This window comes from Leopardus geoffroyi, chromosome D1 (assembly GCF_018350155.1).
Source record: "Leopardus geoffroyi isolate Oge1 chromosome D1, O.geoffroyi_Oge1_pat1.0, whole genome shotgun sequence".
NCBI lineage: Eukaryota > Metazoa > Chordata > Mammalia > Carnivora > Felidae > Leopardus > Leopardus geoffroyi.
The window spans coordinates 9,081,694-9,103,155 of NC_059329.1; the positions used below are offsets into that span (position 1 = coordinate 9,081,694).

Genomic DNA, 21,462 nt, shown 5'->3' on the forward strand with positions numbered 1-21,462 from the left:
AGGTAGGTGACCCCCTGAGAGTGCTGGGGCAGAGGCGGATGGGAATATTGAAGAGAAAGTCCAAATATCCCCAGAGAGGCTATCAAATGACCCCTGGATTTGCTTCCATTCCTGAGGTTCTAAGTGATTCTCTCAGCCATCCCTTCAAATACTTAAGAGATTTGTCATCACCAGAGGCAGGTGGGAGGTGGGTGAAGTGGGTAAAGATGATCAAAAGGTACAAACTCCCAGTTATACGATAAAGAAGTCCTGTACAGCGACTGCAGTTAACAATACTGTAGTGTATCATCTAAAGTTGCCAACAGAGGAGATCTTAAAAGTTCTCATCACAAGAAAAAAAAATTGTAACTACGTGAGGTGATGGGTGCCATCTAGACTTATTGTGGTGATCATATTGTACATATGCAATATATACCTAATATTTTCGAATATGTCAGGTGCTTACGTTGTATACCTTAAACTAATACAGTGTCATATGTCAATTGTATCTCAAGAAAGCTCAGAATAAAAATGACAGGTGCAGAAATTGCTTACTGTTCCCCCTTTAGAACTGTCATTCCCTTTGCTCCTCTTGGTAATAGAAACTCCAGTGTTTTAAGGGGCAATGGCTGTTCAGCTGGAGACTTTATGTCCCAGCACCCTTTGCAGTCAGAGTAAGTTGAGGCCAATGGGCTATGAGAGAAAGCCATTCTTGCAATTTCTGGGTTGTGCCTTTAAGGGAAGCTTCTGGTTAGCTATAATACTTATTATCATAAATACCTCTGGCACTCAGAGAGATAACCTTTTACTGCTTTTTGACTCCCAGGCCAAGCACATATGTACATAAGGTCTTATCACATATCTCATGCTGTTGTAAGAAACTTCTAGATCTTCCAGGCTCTTTGTGGAGCTGAGTTCTTAGTCACATTTGCCTGCCCAGCCCTGAGCAGCAGCCGTTGTTCCTGCCACAGTAGAGAGTTCCCATAAACGTCTGCTAAATAAAAGAAGAAATTAGGGAATACCCTGTACAACACCCGGTCTTTCTGTTGATTAGGGTCAATTTACGAGATGTTGCAAGGATCACAGAAAACATGTCATTTGTTTTTGCTAGTGACTCAGAGTTGTTGATAGCAGTTGATTTTATTTCAAGAATCAACCCCTCTTCTCACCACACCCACCCTGTACACATTGGAGAATGTACCCAAGCCTTCATGTTCCCACCATCTCTTAAATATCCAGATATCTAGCCAACGATGACCTTTTATTTTCAGGAAATATTTTTTTAGTGCATTATTGCATTATTTGGCTAATGGCTTCATGTCAGTTTCAGATAATTCAGTAGCTGCTTTATAGGAAGTGCAGCTGAAAAAGATGCTGATCAAATATGTTTCTCTATTGTGATTAGGGCAGGGACCCTGCCTTGTAGCAAGACAATAAAGTAGCATTGTGCTGTATCAAGATAATCAAGTGACATTTTGGAGGGATAAAAACCACAGTAGCTCTGTGGTAAATAATGGTTATCATTTGGCCGAATTTTCACTTGGACACAATAAAGACGAAAGAGAAATTTCTTGCCTTCCTTCTGTTCTCTTCCAGTTGGTATTATTTTCTAAAAAATCCTGTATCTTCCAAGTGGAGGTCATCCACTGGCACAAACTGGATTGCACCATCTGAGGTAAATTAAGTGGCCGGCATCAATCTTTCACACCTTAATAAAAAACAGGCCAAAGCTGATTCAAGTCAGAAAGAAAAGCAAAGTCCCTACTCTGTCTTATTCCATGGCACCGAAGTGCACATTCTTTAGACATAGAACTTTTTAACCAATCCTGACAGAGATGAACATGTCACGCCGTGAAACGACTCTAAATGTGGACTTTAAACTGGCGTCCATTATTTGTCAACAAAATGAATTAGAATACTCAACACCTAGTAGCACAGAATCGTCAACACAGAAGGTAGTAAGTGTATGTGAGCTTGTGAATAGCTAGGATTTTAGGGCTACAAGGAGCTGTCTTGTAAATGGAGATGCTGTAGCACAGAGATGCCACAAACCCGCAACCAAGAGCATGAGAACTTGAACCCAAGGCCTCTGAGCCCAGGTGGTTTCCACCACCTAACGCTCTTTAGTAAATACCAGGGTCTATTACTTGATACAGCAGCCTCCAGAATACTAACAAGAAGCCAGCCCAATGCCTTGGAAAATGAAAACCATCTTGAAAGTCTGTCCCCTGATTTCTTTCATTTATAGATACCTCTCCCTGGGAGGAGAGGGTGGTGGCCATGGGAAGTAACACACATTCAGAGTTTAACGGGAATGAATAGTGCAAGCCGACCAGAGGGGTCTCTTTAGCTTAGCTCGGTTTCCCCTTGCTTTTACTAGAATGCTCTAAATTCTAGGTGTTTACATAGGAGTAAAACATTCATTTAGTGTCTCATGAAATTTTACTTTCACCATTAATTCAAATAGCCTAGAGGGAAAAGTAGTTGTAGGGATTGAAATCTGCCCAAAGAGACGACAAATTGAGTGTAGGGGTGAGGTTTCCCAGGATCCTACTCTCAAGATATTCCCAAGGTCGGGAAGAGAGCATTGTCAAGAACTACATACAGGAGGCCACACTGAGGGGACACAGACCGGCCAAGGGACAGAGAAGTAGGTGTATCTGAAGATAGACAGAGGGACAGACCCAAATTGTATTAGTAATAGCATTAAAAAAAAATTCTTTGAAGAGAAACTTACTTGTAAATGATGAAGGAAGGATTTAATACTACTACCACTAATAACAACAACAACAACAGTGACTAGAAATAAGAACTTTAATGTGGTTTATGGGCACCCATCCCTATGTGCTGCTTTCCTAGCCTTCTTTTCCTTCCAGCGAGGTTTCTTCCAGTTGTTTGAATGCCTTGATTCTGGGCACTCAAACACGTTCCTTCTTCTGCGGGGCACGTGGTCTCCCATTTCCACCACCCCTTTAACCTGACAAATTCTTACTTACCCCTCAGCTCTCACAGGAAACAGCTGTTCCTTGGGGAAACTTGCCCTGATTCCCTGAGAGGAATCGCGATCCCCCCGTTTTATGTTCTCAGGACAGCTTACAGTTTTTCCTAACAATCGTGGTAGTTTTAATGCTTGCTCAGTGCATCTTCTGTGAGACACCCCCCGCCCCCAAGTCCGTGAGGCCAGGACCATGCCTGTGCTCCCACCTCACAGCACAGTGCCCGGTGCAAGGGTATTCGGTAGATACTGTTGAACCAATTACTGTCAAACACAATGACATCTGGATGGTATTTTCTGGTGAATAAAATATGTTCACTTCACAGGGAAAGGGGGCATAATTTAGTAGCTCCCTGAAACTACCAGAACTTATATACAGTGAATTCTCATTGATCTCAGGATAATCCAGAGCATTGGAGGAATGACCCGTGACCTTGATGGAGGTTTACCTTTCTGTGAGAATGATCGCTTAGCTTGTATTACTAAATCTCACAAGGGCTAATGGGGGAGGGCGGGAAGAGTCAGGCAGAGGGAAAGCTAAAGAGAGGGACTTCTGGAGCCATCTGAGCAGGTTACTGGTCACACAGCTGTGTGTGAGGAAAACCCCTTCCTCTCAGCTGGGCAAACTCCAGGCCCCCTTCACCTTCAGGCTGACATCTTCATGGGCTAGCACCATGTAGCTTTACCCCTGCGTCCAGTCCAGTGTGCTTTGTAAACATCACTGGCAGCAGGCTGCTCAAAAAGAATGTCAGACGAATCACTCTCTGACCTGGAGTTTTAATCTTTCCTATGTCTCCTACCTTTGGAAAAACAAAATAAGTATGTCCCTGGATTGCGCTTAGCTTTTAGGAAATGGTGAGGTGAAATGTCACTTCTGCATTAACCCAGGTCAAGGAGCTGTTATATAGAAAATTGACTAACTGGGGGCTCCTGGGTGGCTCAGTCAGTTAAGCATCTGACTTCGGCTCAGGTCATGATCTCGCAATTCCCGAGTTTGAGCCCCACATTGGGCTCTGTGCTGACATCCCAGAGACTGGAGCCAGTTTCGGATTCTGTGTCTCCCTCTCCCCCACTCACACTCTGTCTCTCTCAAAAATAAACATTAAAAAAATATATATTAAAAAAAAAAGAAAAGTGACTGGCACCAAAGTCATCAGTGTCATTAATATAGCAAAAATGAGTTCTTACCTCCCTCTTGTTGCTCTTACACACCTTTGACCATCTTGCAGATAAGCCTGGGAGGGGAGACCTTGTGTGGAGAGGCCTAAGTCAGCCCTGGTGTCCCAGACAAGGCTGTCATAAAGCACCAGCCCAGCTGACCCACCAGCTGACTGCTAGCCCGTGAAAAACCCCAGCTGAGACCAGCCAAGCCTGGCCGAGACAGGAAGACTGCCCAAGTGAGCCCAATCAGCAGAACTGTGGGGTGAACAGACGACTGTTGTTTCAAGCCACTGTTTTTCAGGATGGTTTGTCCCCTTGCAATAGCCAGCAAATACAAGGGCCCTTGAGCAGCCTGGTCCCTGCATAGATACAGCATCATTGGCCATGCCAATCTTCAGGGACTGATGCGTTAAGATCCAGAGCAGACAAGATTGTGGACAGTCCAGTTCTTGCACAAGGGCTATGACAGAACATGCTCGAGAAAGTTGATGAGGCTACTGTTTCCCTAGCTTCCTAGTAGCAGGGGTCTGTGGTACTGCTGTGTTTTCCAGTTAGACAAACGCCAACTTTTCAATACTGAACACTCTGTTGCTCTTCCCTCCTGGGCACTCTGGTCAAGTCACAACACTGGCTTACCATTTCCTCTCCCAGGCTCAGCCCAAGGGAGCCGTTTGTGGGTAAATGCGATTATTTCACCAGCCCCACCCTGGGCCTGTAGAATACTATATATCTGTCAAAATCATCTTAGGCCACATTTTTGAGAGCTCATCTAGAAATTGTTAAGGGTTTTGGTTCCACTTTTCTGCTAAGATACCCCAGGGAGAGTGTTTTGTCTCTGTAGCAAGTAGCTGTTGATGCTCCTGACAGGATGCCATAATTGGAACTATCTGTACATGATTCTGTGTCTCACTCTACGCAAATTCTTCAAAATCAGAGATTGCACCTTACTTATCTTTGAAATCTTCATGCTTATTGTGAAGCCTAACATATAACAAATTCTCTGTATATTGCATGGGATGAATGAAATTGGTGAACCAGTGAACTGCGTGCTCTGGGCAGGCCCAGTGTCCTCCTGATTCAGTGATGGGACCAAATGTGAGCATGCTGGATTCCTTTTTGAACAACAGATTTCTGCCTTTTGAACCCCCTTGAGACAGCAGCGGGTTTCCCTGGTTTCTTTGGGCTTACGAGATTTTTGCCTTCTGGCTCACCCCGGTGTGTGGAGTCTTAACTTACATGTAATAAAATCCAATGTAGGGATTTTTAATTTACCTCATTAGTCCTACAAAAATAAAGATTAAGGATTAAGGGAAAATAAATTGAGAAAACATCTGAAGACCTCTGGGTGTAGGTAAAGGGAGAACTGTGGTTATTATAAGGGGTCTTGTGCTGGATGTTTCTTTCTCCGTGAAACCAAACCTTAACACCTCACTTAAAACAGACACTTGCCGCGCTAACTTCTGGCAGTCTAAATCCTGTTGATTCTGCTCTATTTTTTAAAAAATATTTATTGTCAGTGCACCTGGGTGGTTCAGTCAGTTGAGTGTCCAACTCTTGATTTTGGCTCAGGTCATGAGCCCAGGGTCTGGAGATCGAGCCCCACATCAGGCTCCACACTGAGAGAGGAGCCTGCCTGAGGTTCCCTCCCTCTGTCTTCCTCTGTACCTCCCCTGCTTGTTCCCTCTCTCTCTCTCTCTCAGATTAAAAGAAAAAAGCATTTATTGTCTTCAAAGATACCGTAAGAACACTTGTCAAATACTAGGTGCTCAAAAAATACTTGCTCTATAAATGAATATATGCATGGCCCTGTAGTGGGCTGAATTCTAAGATAACCTCCAAGAATCTCAACTCCTGATAAGCATACTCTGTGTAATCACCTCCCCTTCAGTGTGGGCAGGCCTGTGGATAGGTTATCACTCCTACTTTCACGATTAGGTTACACTCTATGGCAAGGGTGAAAGGATATTACAGACGTGATTAAGGCCCCTAAGCTGATCAGAAGAGATTATCCTGGGTGAGCCTGACCTAATCAGAAGCTGCATTCTGCCCACAGCCCCTAAGCTCAGAAGAGAAGCTGTCTTGGATAAGGTTGCAGTCTCAGCCAACACCTTGACTGTGGCCGTATGAGACCCTGAGAAGGAGACCCGCTTCGGCTGTGCCTGGACTCCTGACCCACTTGATAATTCTGTGCATTATTCAGTGCTCATCGCAAGAAGTGTATGCTGTGTTAAGTTTGAAGTGTGTATCTGAACTCACGGAGTGTTGAAGAGAGTGTCCAGAGGAACCAAGCAACTCCTGGGACGTTTCTCCCAGGTAAGAAAGAAGCCTGCAGCCCCATGTATCAGTCCCTCTCTTTGTGTTTTCAATCTGCTCCTCACCACTAGTTTCTTTTCTCCAACCTACAAATAGACCCCCCGAGTCAGGAACCCAGCTGTCTACCAGACACAGAACCTCCTGAATTTCTGATGGGCAACTCAAGCAGAACCCATGCAACCTGGAATCCATCAGGGGCTAGTTCCCTACCCTGTCTTCCCCCCTCCCCAGACCTGTTCTGTACTAATATATACACACACTCAGCTTAAAAACCTTTTCTCAGAAGCAGAGGTTCATATAAATGCCTATTAATTCTCACTGTTATTAATGTCAAAGGATCATGTTTTCTATTAATGAAAAAGTCAGCTCAAGCATTAAGCTGGTGATATTGGTAACATAAATCATATCACGTAGATAACTGTAAACTCTGCCATGACACTAATAAAATATAAAATTTCTAAAGTGACTAGAAACTTGGAAAGAGCTTACACATCAGCTGTCTCTATACCTTGCTGGTTCTTGATTATTTACGAAAATCATCTCAAACCACTAATAGCACTCATCATGTTTTTAAAAATCAGTGTGAGGGGAGGGGTGTCTGGGTGGCTCAGTTGGTGAAGCATTGTCTGACTCTTCATTTCAGCTCAGGTCCTGGGGCTCGGGCTCTGCTCTGGGTGTGGAGACTGCTTGGAATTCCCCCCTCCTCTGCCCACCCCACTTGCACGTGTGCATCTCTCTGTCAAAAAAAATCAATATTATGTGAAGGGAGATTTTTAAATATAAAAAGTATACTTTGATGTAATAAAATAGTACATTGAGGCACACTGAGCTGAAACATATAAAATTGGTGTTCACCTCCTGGGCCGTAGCTCTGTGACAGCAAGACAGTTCATATACTTTGTTCTTCACTCCATCACCAGCACCCAATATAGTGCTGGGTGCACGATTAATATTCAACAGATATTCATTAAATTAACAAATCAATGTGACAATTTGATGTAATAGGGTAGAGTAATCTCTGTAACGAACAGACCTCAACTTATGCTTATGTTTTTAGTCGTGTAACAATACCGAGGAGGTGAAAAGCCTCTGCAAAGTCACTTGAGGACCTAAGCTCTTGGAGACTCTGTTATCTTCACCTTGTAGCTTTGATTAATGCCATGGAAGCTGTCTCCATTCCAACTAGCCAGAGGAGGAAACAGAGCACGGAGGATTGCCCCCTGAAGTTTATGGATCAAGCTTGAAATCAGCGTACGTCACTTCTGCCCACATTCTAGGGGCTAGCACTCAACCACAGGGCCACACATTACTGTAATGGAAGCTAGGACATGGAATCCAGCCATGTGCCCAGAAAGAAGAGATCATGAATTTTGGTGATCATCTCTGGCTCGTGTGATGTCCTACACTTACGAGTAGGCTGCAACCAGACCCCATCTCATCTTCTTAAAGCAAAATATCTTTGTCCACATAAAAAAAAAAAATAGGTGCACACACTCTCCTCCATTTGTATGAGGAAAAACATGTCAAGAGAACATGTGTATAATGAAGAATGAGGTTATTTTTCATATCGATTTATGGTGCTGTCTTTTAGCCCGCCTTCAAAATTAAATCTTGCTGCCATCATCAAGACCTCCTTCTAGCTCATCTCAACATCCTTACGTCTGATCTCTCATTCGTGTATACTGTTCCACCTCAGTGTGAGGACTTACCTCCAGCTTCTTCTAACGATGGTGTTTATCCCTTCTTCCAAGACCAGACCGTTAACTTTAAGAGAGTCTCCTGAGTGCAGTTGATTAAACATCTTTCTTCCACTGAATGTGTATGACTAAAAACAAAACCATGATGTCCCATGGCAGATTAATAAAGAAAACCAAACAAAACAACAAAAACTCTTTTTGGCCTTCTTGGAATTTATAGATAAAATCCAAACACTCTAGCTTAGCATGAATGCTAGCCTCCAAGTGTCTTTGTAGATTCACTCCCTCCTGTCGCTCTACCCTGCAGTTTAAGATCCTGCCATCACAGCCTTCTTGTCAAATTCCAGTCCGTATTAGGCCTGTGACTCTATGCCATATCAGTTTCTGACTCTATGTGTTCTTTGTACATGCTTTGCACCTGACTAAAATCTCTCCCCTGCTTATGTCCTAAATTACCTTTATTATAAGAAACCAGTAGTATATTACCTCTTCTATGAAGACTTTGTTTATGAATATCACAGGCAGAGTTGACTGATCTGTCCTCCGTGATCCTCAGTACTTTGCTCAATTTTCTGAAATGGCACCCAACACATTAGATTGTACCATGAGCTATCTATGAGTTTATCCTCATAAGACTGTCAACTCAATCCAGGAATGGCTGTGTCTTACCTGATTTGATATACTGAACGCCTCCAATAGCTTGTAGTATCTTGTGGGTGCCCACTTACTTTTTCAAAAGAATGAAAATTGAAAGTGAGATAATTTTCCAAGTAAAGCTTTCTTTTAGAGGTAGAGGGCCATTCCAAAATTGAGAATATGGACAGTTTTCTAGAACCTGAATGCATTCTTTCTCTTTGTGATTCTCGAGAAATCATCATCATCATCATCATCCAACCAGTTTCAACCCATCCTCCCCCCACATACACACCCCCATACTCTCTTTGCTGGATCTCAGGAATTCGGCAACCAGATGACCCAATTTCACAAGATTACCTTATTTCTCAAGAAGTTCACCAAGTGTTCCAAACTTCCTCCTGAAGCAACATGTCAAACATGTTTTATCTTTGGGACTTTTAGCCAATTTGGTCACTACTTAAAGCCACAAATGAGTCTTTCCGAGATTCCTCTAAGCCAGATGAGGTCACAATGCCACAGAGCTCAAAAGTAATGTTGCTGTATCATCCTAGTACATGCCCCTGGTGAGCAATAACACTTCCAAAGGCTGATTTTCAGCTCTGACTCAGAAACAAGGCTCTGATCTGGGGATAGGAACGAGCGAGACGTGGGGGCTTGTTTTTCATAAACATTCCCTACTCTTTGTACATCTGATAAGTTGTTCGGTACGCGTTCAGACTGTCTGACTGTCTGATCTCTGCTTTTCCTTCCCTCTTGAGCCCATGACCTCTTCCCAGTTTTGGGGCCATCGGCCTTTCTGAAACCCAAGACCCTCCCCACCTACAAATCATGATTTAAAAACTTTTTAGTGAAGCACAGATGATTTTCTTTTAGGAAGTTCTTTGGGGACCATTAAACTCCCTTATACTTTATTTCCTTTCTATATGTGATGAAGCATGCATTGGCCCTTCGCACATTTCATTTCTAAGCTTATTATGTTCAGTGTCAGGACTGTAATTTACTTTTATAGATGAGGAAACTAAGGCTGAAGAGCCTCATTCCCAAGGCCGCACAGCTAAGGGATAAGTGAGCAACTGAGCCTGGAATCCAAACCCAGTTCTATAGAAATAAAAGCCTTGCCATTCTGCAAAGGGCTCGTGTTATTGTGACTTTGCCATTTTGATGCCAGGGATATTTTGATGGGGTTCACAGGCTGAGGAACAGGGCAAGGCTTAGGCACAGGGTCGGGGATACATCAAGGATTTCTTTTGAGAACGTTATTAAGTAATAAAAAGCAGTGTTCTCATAATTTGCTATGCCATTTTAATATGACTCCATCAAAATGCCCTGCTTTGTTCTGCTAATCCGCTAGCATCTGAATCACAGGGCACACACAATAGTGAAGCTGGAAAGACCCATTTGGAAATGATTTATTTCAGCCCCTTCCTGCTCCTGCTGAGAAGAGGAGGGAAGGGGTCTGCCAGAGGTCACAAGGGCAGTTAGTGAAAGAACCTGGGCAAGAGCCGGGCTTCCTGACGCACCCGCTCAGGACTCCCCACTCCCCTCGCCCCTCGTTGGCACACAAAGCCCGGCCCACACCGATCTCTGCCTTCAGGACTGGCTCACCGCAAATCATCCCCAGAAGCACGTCCTGGGATGCTTGCTCCACGAGGCCTTTTCTCCTCATTTATGCAAGAGTCGAGATTAAAGTCTCACAAAGGCATAAGATTTAACGCCGTTTAATTAGCCACTTTATTAAAAAAATAAAATTAGATAAAGTTGGGGACATGGTTGAGAAGAGCAAAAAATGAAGCAAATTCAGAAATGTGAGGTGGAAAGTACACAGTATCTTTAAAAGTTTAATTGAAAGATAGTAAAAAAAATAAGTGAATAATAATAAGGAAGAAAATATTAAGGATAGGAGCACCTGGGTGGCTCAGTCGGTTAAGCATCTGACTCTTGTTTCAGCTCCGGTCATGACCTCACAGTTCATGAGTTCAAGCCCCATGAGTTCAAGCCCCACTATCAGTGCAGAGCCTGTTTGGGATTCTCTCTCTGTCTCTGTCTCTGTCTCTCTCTCTCTCTCTCTCTCTCCTTCTCTCCCTTCCTCCCTCCCCCCACTCCTTCACTCGCTCTCTCTCTCTCTCGAAAATAAATAAATAAACGTAAAAATATATTAAGGATAATGACTATTAAGACATTTAAAAAATATTAAAAGATTAATAAACATGAATTTTTTTTCAAAGGGTATAATTTAAGAACAAATACAGTAAGGTATTAAAACCAGAAACTTAAAGATTTCAAAAAAAAAAAAGTTGTTCTTTAAGAAAAAAAAAAAAGAACAAATACAGTAAGGTATTAAAACTGGAAACTTAAAGATTTCAAAAAAAAAAAAAATACAAAATAGGTAGTTGGATAAATTCTAAGCTGAAAATCCTGGACTGAGAGCAAACTTGGTCACCATGCTTTATGCAGAAGGCTAAGGGGTACAGAAATTAATCCCCTTCCTACTATGCACCAGGAATTCTGGAGGCTTCTGAAAACCCAGCACAGACATAGCCACACCTAACCCTGGAAGTCAGTTCTCTTTGGCTGCTCGGTGATGCCTCTGCTGTACAACATCCCCTTACCCCTTCAGAAATCGTTGGTCTGTTCTAATGAACTGGATGCTGGCCGTGTGTTATAGATTTGAATTCGTAAAAGGGTTCCGGTCTGTCCGTCAAGTTTGCCTTAACCTTGCCACGCCCCGGTGGACTCCTGAACAAAATGGGCATAATAAGAGTGCCTAACTCACTGGAGATGGTTGTGAAGACCAGGTGAGATCACTTCCATAGAACATTTAGGACAATACCCCATACGTAGTCACTGCCTGGGCATTTTAGCCGTTTAGTTGTTTACACGGAACGAGTGAGCCCGAAGCCTCCCTGTGACAGGAACCCTGTGTCTATTGTGTTCACCCTCGGGAGCACCACGCACGGTGCAGGACACGTAGTGGGAGTTCCCATATTCATTAAGTGAATTAATGTACTGATCTTTCCATTACTTCTCGTCTCCTTTTTTCTTCTCTTATCTCGTTAAAAACACACACACGTTTATTTAGCAACCACTATGTGCCAGACACTCAAAGGGTAGAAAATTAATAATAAAACCAAGGATTTTAAGCAGGATTGTGGCTGGTCAGGTCAAGTGTGTTTTAGGTCATGTGTAGAGCAGGTTGAAAAGCAGCAAGCTTGGGTTGAAGCAAGTAATAAAGATGGTGTTGACAACAGTAATGACCATGGACATGAAGAGGGGAAAGTGAATAAAAAGTGGGTTCATGAGGCTTCATGATGGATGAAATAGAAGGAACGAGAAAGCAGGAGTCTCCTCTCTCACTTAATGTACAACTCACTTGCTATGTGATTGATGTACTTTGTGAAGCCTCCTCGGTTTCCCCAGCTTTTACCCGAATGTCCTATTGCTGAGTTCTGCTTTTGCATCAGCCATTATACTTTGTGTTTCAGCAGATATGAAACAGTTTTATTAAATTAAGTGGAGTATAATGGAAAGCCAACCAGCCCAACAGGCACAGAGGTTTTTTGGTTTGTGTTTTTAAACAAAAGTTGAATCGCATATACTGTCTCAAAAACAACAACAAAAAAAAAAAAAAAGAAAGAAAGAAGGAAGGAAAGAAGAAATGTAAAAGGAAGAAAGCGAACCTTAACTGGGCCTTAAACCATAAATGTCTATTTCTCTTTGAGAAAGAACCACCTAGACTAATAAATCAAATACATATTTGACTCTATTACATTTGTTTTTTGGCAGTTATAGTCAGTTAGCAGAAAGAACATTTGCAAAGAGAGAAAGGGTGACTCCTTCCCATCTGGCATAAGAAAAAAGAGAAGTGTAATATGAAAAGTGGAAAGTACATTAAGAATGTACAGAGGGGTGCCTGGGTGGCTCAGTCTGTTGAGCATCTGACTCTTGATTTCTGCTCAGATCATGATCTCACGGATGTGGGATTGAGCCATGCATCGGGCTGTGCATTGAGTGCCTGCTTAAGATTCTCTTTCTCCCATACAGACGATGTGGAATATTACTCATAATATTCACAATGGAATATTACTCAACAATCAAAAAGAATGAAATCTTGCTATTTGCAACATGTGACTTCATTCATATATGGAATTTAAGAAACACAATAGATGAACATAGGAGAAAGGAAGGAAAAATAAGATAAAAACTAGAGGGAAGCAAACCATAAGAGACTGTTAAATACAAAGAACAAACTGAGGGTTGCTGGAGAGGAGGTGGGTGGGAGGATGGGCTAAATGGGGGATGGGCATTGAGGAAGGCACTTAGGATGAGCACTGGGTGTTGTATGTAAGTGATGAATCACTGGGTTCTACTCCTGAAACTAATGCTACACTATATGTTAACTAACTTGAATTTAAATTAAAAAAAAAAGAAAGTAAAAATTAGAATAATAAAGATTCTCTCTCTCCCTCCCCCATCCCTCCCCCACCCGTGCATGTGTACATTCTCTTTCTCTCTCACTAAAAAAAAAAAAAAAAATAGAAAAGAAAAAAGAATGTACAGAAATGTTACTTGAGTTTTAAACTTGTCTTAAATAGTTTTATGCTGACTCTAGGTATTTATTGAAAATCTACACCAAATTTACTTGTTTATTAGTGCACACTTTACATTAAAGCCACAGCCTAATATTAAGTCATTTGACACTGACATTCGACATACTAAAACGATGTCCCTCTCCTATGCTCCTGCTACTTTTTCCAAGATTGGAAGTTTCAAGGAAAATGTTCAATAAAGAGCTACCTTCCTCTTAAGGCTATATAAATCTGTATCTTCATAAGTAAATTCTTGAAATTTGTCCCTGAAGAATTTCTCAGATTTGAATAGTCAATTCAAAGCCTTTTGTTTTTTTAAGGATGAGGGCTATAAATGATAATTTTAATAGATTTGCTATATTAAACATAAATTTGGATTCCATTACAGTGTAGGCGATAGCAGATTGATTTTTTTTTAATTCTTACTTTGGGGGTGCCCGGGTGGCTCAGTTGGTTGACCATTCGACTCTTGATTTCATCTCAGGTGATGATCACACAGTTTTGTGAGCTTGAGCCCCACTCTGCTAGCACAGAGCCTTCTTGGGGTTCTCCCTCTCTCTCTCTGTCCCCTTCCCCCTTGTGCTCTCTCTGTCTCTTTCAAAATAAGTAATAAACAAAAAAACTCCTTATTTTGAATTGCAGCCAATTAGTGAACATGAGGATCAAATTCATGTAAACCCAGTGTGATAAATGCAAGAGCCAGTATCTTCAATATGCTGACAGCAAGTTAACTATCCACATGTAATCTCACCCTTTACTAAACTATTCTTTAAGAAGAATGGCAAAGACATCTTTGTGCAATCAAAAGAACAGAGTTGATCACTGAAGGAGAGTCTCACTGGAGGAACTTCCAAAGGTTGAACCTCAGGAAGAAGAAATTTCAATGAGAAGGATGGGCGTAAAATGCCAGGAAGAATGGTTAGCAGTGGAACCAGTAGAAATGTGAAAAAGTCTGTACAGTTACTGTATAAAACAATAAAATGACAGTGCCTCATTTGGGAGTATAAAAATGATGTAACAAATGACATAATGGAGAAGAGCTAGTGAAATTAGAATTTGTAAGGTCTTTGTATTTTTCTGGCAAGAGGATAGAGACTTGTTTCAGGGTAATTTTAAAGGAAATGGAATAGATGGCTTCCAAATATGTTGAAGAAAAAGATTAATTAAAAAAGTTCTTCCAAATGAAATTGGAAGGAGATAAAATATACAAAGCAGGATGAAGAATTAATATAAGCACAAAATACAGTGACAGAGATGAATTCATGTATCTCCTTAATCACAGTCAACGTAAATGAAATAAAACTTTCTTGAAAAAACAAAGAGCATCAGTTTGTCAGCTACGTGATGTTTACGAGAAACACACTTAAAAACGAGGATACAGACACTTTCAAACTACAATAGCAGAGTAAGTTACACCAGAGAGCCACGAATCAGAAGCAAGTGCTCTAGCTACATTTGCACCGGAAAAAAAATAGATTCTGGATTCTGAGGCAAAAATAATTGTAAGGGATGAAGAAAGGTCATGACCTAATGATAAAGGGAACAATTCATCACAAAGATACTGTCATTATAAACTTGTACGCACCTAATGGAATAGCTTCAAAATATGCAAAACAAAAAGTAGTTTATGAAGCCTAATTGCTTAGGATATAAATTGATGCCTATGTGTCATTTACCTAAGTCTTAGAAATCTTTTATTCTCAGCATAAACTTTTATTGCCTTAACAGTCAGTGTTGAGTCTATAACACACTCACTCAACAAGTCTTAAAATACAGAGTAAGTTCAAAGAGCTATCAGTTAAAATGATTGGCCTCAGGAAACAAGACAAGAACCAGCACAGAGAGCTCTCATTTGACCGAGGCTTGTTCCTAACCTCTGTCTCCTTCCTCTCCTGTCACTGCGGAGGCAACCTGCAGGTCCAGCCCCACCCACACTTCCGGGATCAAGTCAGATATCATGATGCAGAGATTGGTGATTGGCACCTGTTAGCTCAGCATCGTTATTCTTGCTGCTAGTAAATTTGCCTTCTCCACTCCTCTTCACTTCAAACCCTTGCCTCGCATTTACCAACCTCCCTCGCAAGGACTTAGTATTGGTCCCTGAATCATACTTTTACTAATCAACTGCTGGACTTAGGAGCAATCCCTCACCTCTGGTCAGTGTGTTCCATCTGTCAGGTGAGACTGCCCATTCCTTCTGCTTCACTATTTCCCTATCAGTGAACAGTTACCATCATGTCCCGTAGGAACAACGCTTATTGAACAAGACAGTACTGTCTCTTTCAGCATTGCATCTAGGTCAGGTGCATTGCCTTCTGTCCTGTTCCTGTGGGTGTGGGTCTAGTGTCAGGTGCCTGCCAGATACCTGAGTACTCCTTCTGATTCCCATGCCTGATAGTTGCAACACTAGGTTTCTATGATTCTAGTTCCAGATTATCACTGACTCTGACTTGTAACTCTTGCCTTCCCTACATCTACTGTCTGATCTGCCACTCAGTGGAAATTCATTCAAGTCCATTAAATCCCTAACACTTACGGAATATCTACACCATGCTACACTTGGTGTAGCCATTGGAGATAATAAGAGGAATAAAATCTCATCCAATGCTGAGAGCCTAGAATAGGAGGGACATGGAAAAAAATTTAAAGGGAGGTCATGTCATCGTTGGTCCCTATGTCCAGGTCTCTGAGCACACAGGATTTGGTAGACATCAGATGAAGGCTTTCATGGCTCACTCAGATATTTATCTCACATCGAACCCCTGTAGCTGCAGCAATATTTTTGACCCATATACTGTTTTATATTATTTTTACTCTTAGTCATCCGTTGTTTAATTTGTAAGGAATTCCACTGTTGAATTACAGAAAGTTGAAGGGAAATATAAAAACCTGAAAATTCTAGACATCTAAAAACGATACCAGTTAATGTTTTGTAAATACAAAAGAGAAGTTTCCAAATACCAAGATAGGAAAGGCTCCAATTCGTTTTAATATATTTTTGGTCCTAAAGTCAAATATGATATCAAGTCATACTAAGATTTATTTGTCCATAAATTATTCCTTTTCATATAGAATTAAGTTAAAGTAAATCAAAGAGTGTATATCACTTGATATTATAAAAAATTTCTCCTTAAATAATTATTAGACTCTGAAGAGTAAAATATTGGCATAATATTTTCTTATGATGGAATATTTAGAGAATACAAAGAAGTAGATAATAATACAATAAATACACAAATTCTCAGCACGTAGCTTAAGAATTTAGAACATGGATCTAAAATATATCTCTTTTCCTTTTAAAATAACATTTTAATATATATCATGTAAAAATGATAGAACAATTGTTAAACTTCCTAAGAGCGTTTGCAAGATTTTACTATAAAAGGAGTTGACAAGTCAGAAAACATTAGGAAATGCTTCCTGAAGCATTTGCTGAAGTCACAAAGTGCTTTGTAACCGTGGATGTAGTGACAACAAATTTCTTGCCAGACCCGCTCATTGATTTTCACCTAAGAAGCTCAACAAAAAGCAAAGACTTAATGAGCCTTGAATATGGTTTTTGAATATTGTTTTGTATCCTTAAGTTCAGAGCAAACAGCACGGAAAACTTCCTCCAGAATTCTCTACATTATGAACCAGTCTATGTTGTTGAAACAGCCAGACGCAGGGTGAGAGGTAGTTGGAAGCCATCACTAAATGCTAGACTCCACGTCAGACACATTACGTGCATTTATTTATTTAGCTCTTGTAACCATCCCTTGAAATAGGCATTATTGTGGTTGCCACGTGGCACATGAGGAAACCAAGGGCTAAAGAGGTTATGAGTCTTGCCCTAGGCCAGCAGTGTTGAAGCCACTACTCCAATGGATGGACACACATCTGACTCCAAAGCCCATGGGGTGTGTTCTCTGTATCAGCAAGCCTAGGGAGTTCAAGGTTTAGAACCAAGAGCAGCACGTGATAAGACCTCACAAATGAAAGCACACTACATTCACCTCATTAAGGTGAGCCAAGTGCATCTTTTCTACTCTTCAAAGGGCAGAGTCAAAGTCAGGCAGGAGCTCCTAGAACTCTCAGAGGTCTCCAGTCTCATTCTCTCCCTGAAGAAGCTGGGGCACCCGGCCTCAGCACTTGCTGATCTCCTGCACTCCTGAAGGCAGAGGGAAGACTCCCTCAGCAAGGCAACTAGCGGCCTAGGTGACACATATAAAGAACACACCAGGTCCTGATCGCCTGGGCTGCCAGGGCCTCAGCCAGTAATTGTTGGTCAAAACCCACAGTGCGTTTCTGAAATCATGAGTCTATGTCTAGATTCTCTGGCTTCACTGTGAGTCCGGGCATCCTTCCAGCTTCATTCCCACCCTTTGTCTTCCCTGGGCCTCGCCTGTGGCACTCAACACTCTTGTTTCACGTTAACTCAGACCAATGCAAAATTCTAACTATGCAGTTTTGTCACTTCAGGAAGAGAAAAAGAGGGAGGAGGAAGAGGCAGAGAAAGGAGCAAGAGGAGCAACAGAAGGAAGAGAGTACGCAAGAGGACGTGATCTCTTTAGACTTCATATTACTGGTCTGTTAAAGGAAGGTACGTTCTCATTAATTTGTCCTGGATGTAGAATTATGGGGAAAGCCTGAGAGCCCAGTTTTCAGGGACACATGCACACACACAGTATATTTCGCCCACGGTTCCAAGCAGTTCATAGACTGGAAACTAGATCTTTCTACGGTTCCTTCCAGCTCTATGGGAGCAATCCTACTATACATGGAAATCAAGCCTCTTTCATTGCTATCAAATTCTGGTTCCAATTCAAGGGGGTGATGGGGAAATAATAATAATGATTGTTGTTTAGTTAGCAACCTATAGGTGAAAATCCAACTCATGTCAAATGGTATTAAGGATAGCATCATTATTCTAGGTACTTTGTTTAAGTATTTGGCTTCTGGGTTCTTGTTATGTTTTGTTTTTATTTTTGTTTTTTGTTTTTTTGGGAGGGGGGTGTGGTTGAAACACAATGTTCCATTAGTTTCATGTATACAACATAGTGATTCCACTTCTTTCTCTGCTTACCAGTACTGTAGCTACCATCTGTCACCATGCATGCTATTACAATGTCACTGTCTATATTCCCTAACCCAACCTTTCATCCCCATGACTCATTCATTCCATAGCTAGAGCCTCTATCTCCCCCTCTCCTATACCCATTTGGCCCATCCTCCCACCCCCTCCCCTCTGGCACCCATCGGTCCGTTCTCTGTCTTTATGTGTCTGATTTTGCTTTTTGTTTGTCTGTTCATCATTTTTATTCTACAGATGAATGAAACCATTGGCATTTGTCTTTCTCAATCTAACTTATTTCTCTTAGCATGATACCCTCTAGGTGCACCCATATTGTTGCAAACGGCATGATCTCATACTTTTCTATAGCTCCATAATATTATGCACACAAACCACATCTTCCCTATCCACTTATCTATCAGTGGACGCTTGGGTTGTTTCCATTTCTTGGCTATTGTAAATAATGCTGCAATAAATATAGGGGTGCATATATCTTTTCCAGATGATGTATTCGTTTTCTTTGGGTAAATACCCAATAGTGGAATTGTTGGGTTATATGATATTTCTATCTTCAATACTGTTTTCCACAATGGCTTTGCCAATTTACATTCCCAACTGTGAAGGAAGGTTCCTTTTTCTCCACATTCTGTCTAGTACCTGTTATATCTTGTCCTTTTAGCCATTCTTACAGGTATAGTGTGATATCTTATTGTGGTTTTGATTTGCATTTTCCTGATGATGAGTGATGTTGAGCAACCTTTCATGTGCCTGTTGGCCATCTGTATATCTTCTTTGGAAAAATGTCTATTCAGGTCCTCTGTCCATTTTTTAATCATATTGTTTATATGGTGTTGAGTTGTGTAAGTTCTTTATATATTTTGGATATTAAATATATCATTTGAAAATATCTTCTCCAATTCAGTAGATTGCCTTTTTATTTCATTGATGTTTTCCAACACTGTGTGAAATTTTTTTTATTTTCATGTAGTGCCAATAATTTATTTTTGCTTTTGTTTCCCTTGCCTCAGGAGGCATACCTAGAAAAATGTTTCTATGGCCCATGTCTGAGACATTACTCCCTATGCTCTCTTCTAGGATTTTTATGGTTTCAGGTGTCATATATAGGTCTTCAATCCATTTTGAGTTTATTTTTGTGTGTGATGTTAGAAAGTGGCCCAGTTTTCCCAGCACCATTTATTGAAGATACTGTCTTTTCTCTGCTGTATATTCTTGTTTGTCGTAGATTAATTGACCATATAAGCATAGCTTTATTTCTGGGCTGTCTGTTCTGTTCCATTGATCTATGAGTCTCTTTATGTGTCAGTACCATACTGCTTAGATTACTAAAGCTTTGTAGTATATTTTGAAATTTGGAATGTAATACTTCATTTTGTTTTTCTTTTTCAAGATTGCTTTGCCTATGTGGGATCTTTTGTGGTTCCATACAACCATACAAATTTTAGTATTGTTTGTTCTTGTTCTGTGAAAAATACACTTGGTATTTTGATAGGGATTGCATTGAATCTGTAGATTGATTTAAGAATATTTTGATAATATTAATTCTTCCAATTCATGCCCATGGAATATCTTTCCATTTGTCTGTGTCATCTTCAATTTCATTTATCAGTGTTTTATGGTTTTCAGAGTACAGCTCTTTCACCTGCTAGATTAAGTGTATTCCTGTTTTATTCTTTTGGGGGTAATTGTAAGTTATTCCAGCTACTTTAATAGACTACAGGTAAGCCTCAACTCCTGACAGAGTAGGAGTTGTTAAGCTGCCTCAGCAGTTCTTGGCCAGACTCCTCCTTCCCATCCTATCTGCACCCCTTCCACTCCCATACCAAACTTTCAAAGAAATTGCTGGGAGTTCCTTTGTTCTACAGAATAGCAACTTGAAATAAGCAATGAAGTTTTCCGGGTGTTTTTCCTATTCTATTCTATTCTATTCTATTCTATTCTATTCTATTCTATTCTATTCTTTCACAGTTTGAATGATAATCACAGAGGAAGTTCCCTGGGCTGTGTTGTGTTTCCATGGTGACAGGAGAGGTCAGGGTTAACAAACTCTCCAGTGCTGGGAACCTTCTGCTGCCGGGTGGATGCAAGGGAAGGCCTGGCAGTCCAAGTGTTACCAGGGGACCCACTTTCACAGCCTCATCCTTTGAATGGGTCACAGAGCCTGACTTGTGCCTCTCTGAATGGACAAACCAGGGATGTCTTGAAAGTAATAATAGCTCCATCACTTCCCGCTATGAAGAAATGTGCTGTGCCCTTCCTCCCAAAGGCCGGGACCGTTGCCTCTCACTAACAACAATCCACGGATTGTTGGAATATGTATGTGCTCTTTGTATTGGCACCAGAAGCTCAGAGATGCCAAGCTTTAGAAACTCAATGTACTTTAGAAAAGCAATTTGATCTTTGGGAACAAGGGATCCTAAATAAGTTCTGACCATGTCAGGGCAGGCTAAAAAGATGAATTAATTAAAAGGCGAGTAGGAAGCATGCAGTTTAAATTAAGTATCAGATGACCTAAATAAATCCCCTTAAAACATAACTCAGCTATTTTTCCTGAAACCACATGTCCTGATTTTACTCATTTGGATTCTCCTTTTATGCCTTTATGTGGGTAGATAATGTCACAAAATTTGTATAGCTTTCTTCAGATCAGAAATATAGGTGAAGAATGATGGACTCAAGATGAGCTCTGAGGGTAAAGTAATTGATTGAAATCTGTGATTTATTTGAGGGGAGACAGACGATTCTGTGTATGATGAAAGATATGGATGCTGTTAGGATCCTAGATATGGGGTGGAATAGATTTTGTGGATCATTAGGCTGTGGTACCAAGGACTGAGACATGGGCTATTTTAAGCAGTACTAGTCAATGCTTAGGAGTTCTGCTACCAAGAAGACTTAAGCATTCTGTACAGGCATTGTCTCCCATGACCATCTGTATGCTAACTGATGTGGGAAACAAAGGCAGAAGGAAATGGCAGATACAATTAAATTTCCTTATAACCTGCTGCCCATTGACAATACTTA

At 41.1% G+C, this 21,462-nt stretch overlaps 1 long non-coding RNA gene across 1 annotated transcript; it reads right to left on the reverse strand.

Moving 5' to 3' along the window:
* Positions 1-1,512: 1,512 nt before the first annotated feature.
* Positions 1,513-9,590, reverse strand: LOC123600630. Its single transcript, XR_006713711.1, has 4 exons — positions 9,139-9,590; positions 8,815-8,872; positions 8,632-8,717; positions 1,513-1,687 (listed from the first exon to the last, which is right to left on the reverse strand). It is a non-coding gene; the product is annotated as an uncharacterized LOC123600630 (long non-coding RNA).
* Positions 9,591-21,462: the final 11,872 nt, after the last annotated feature.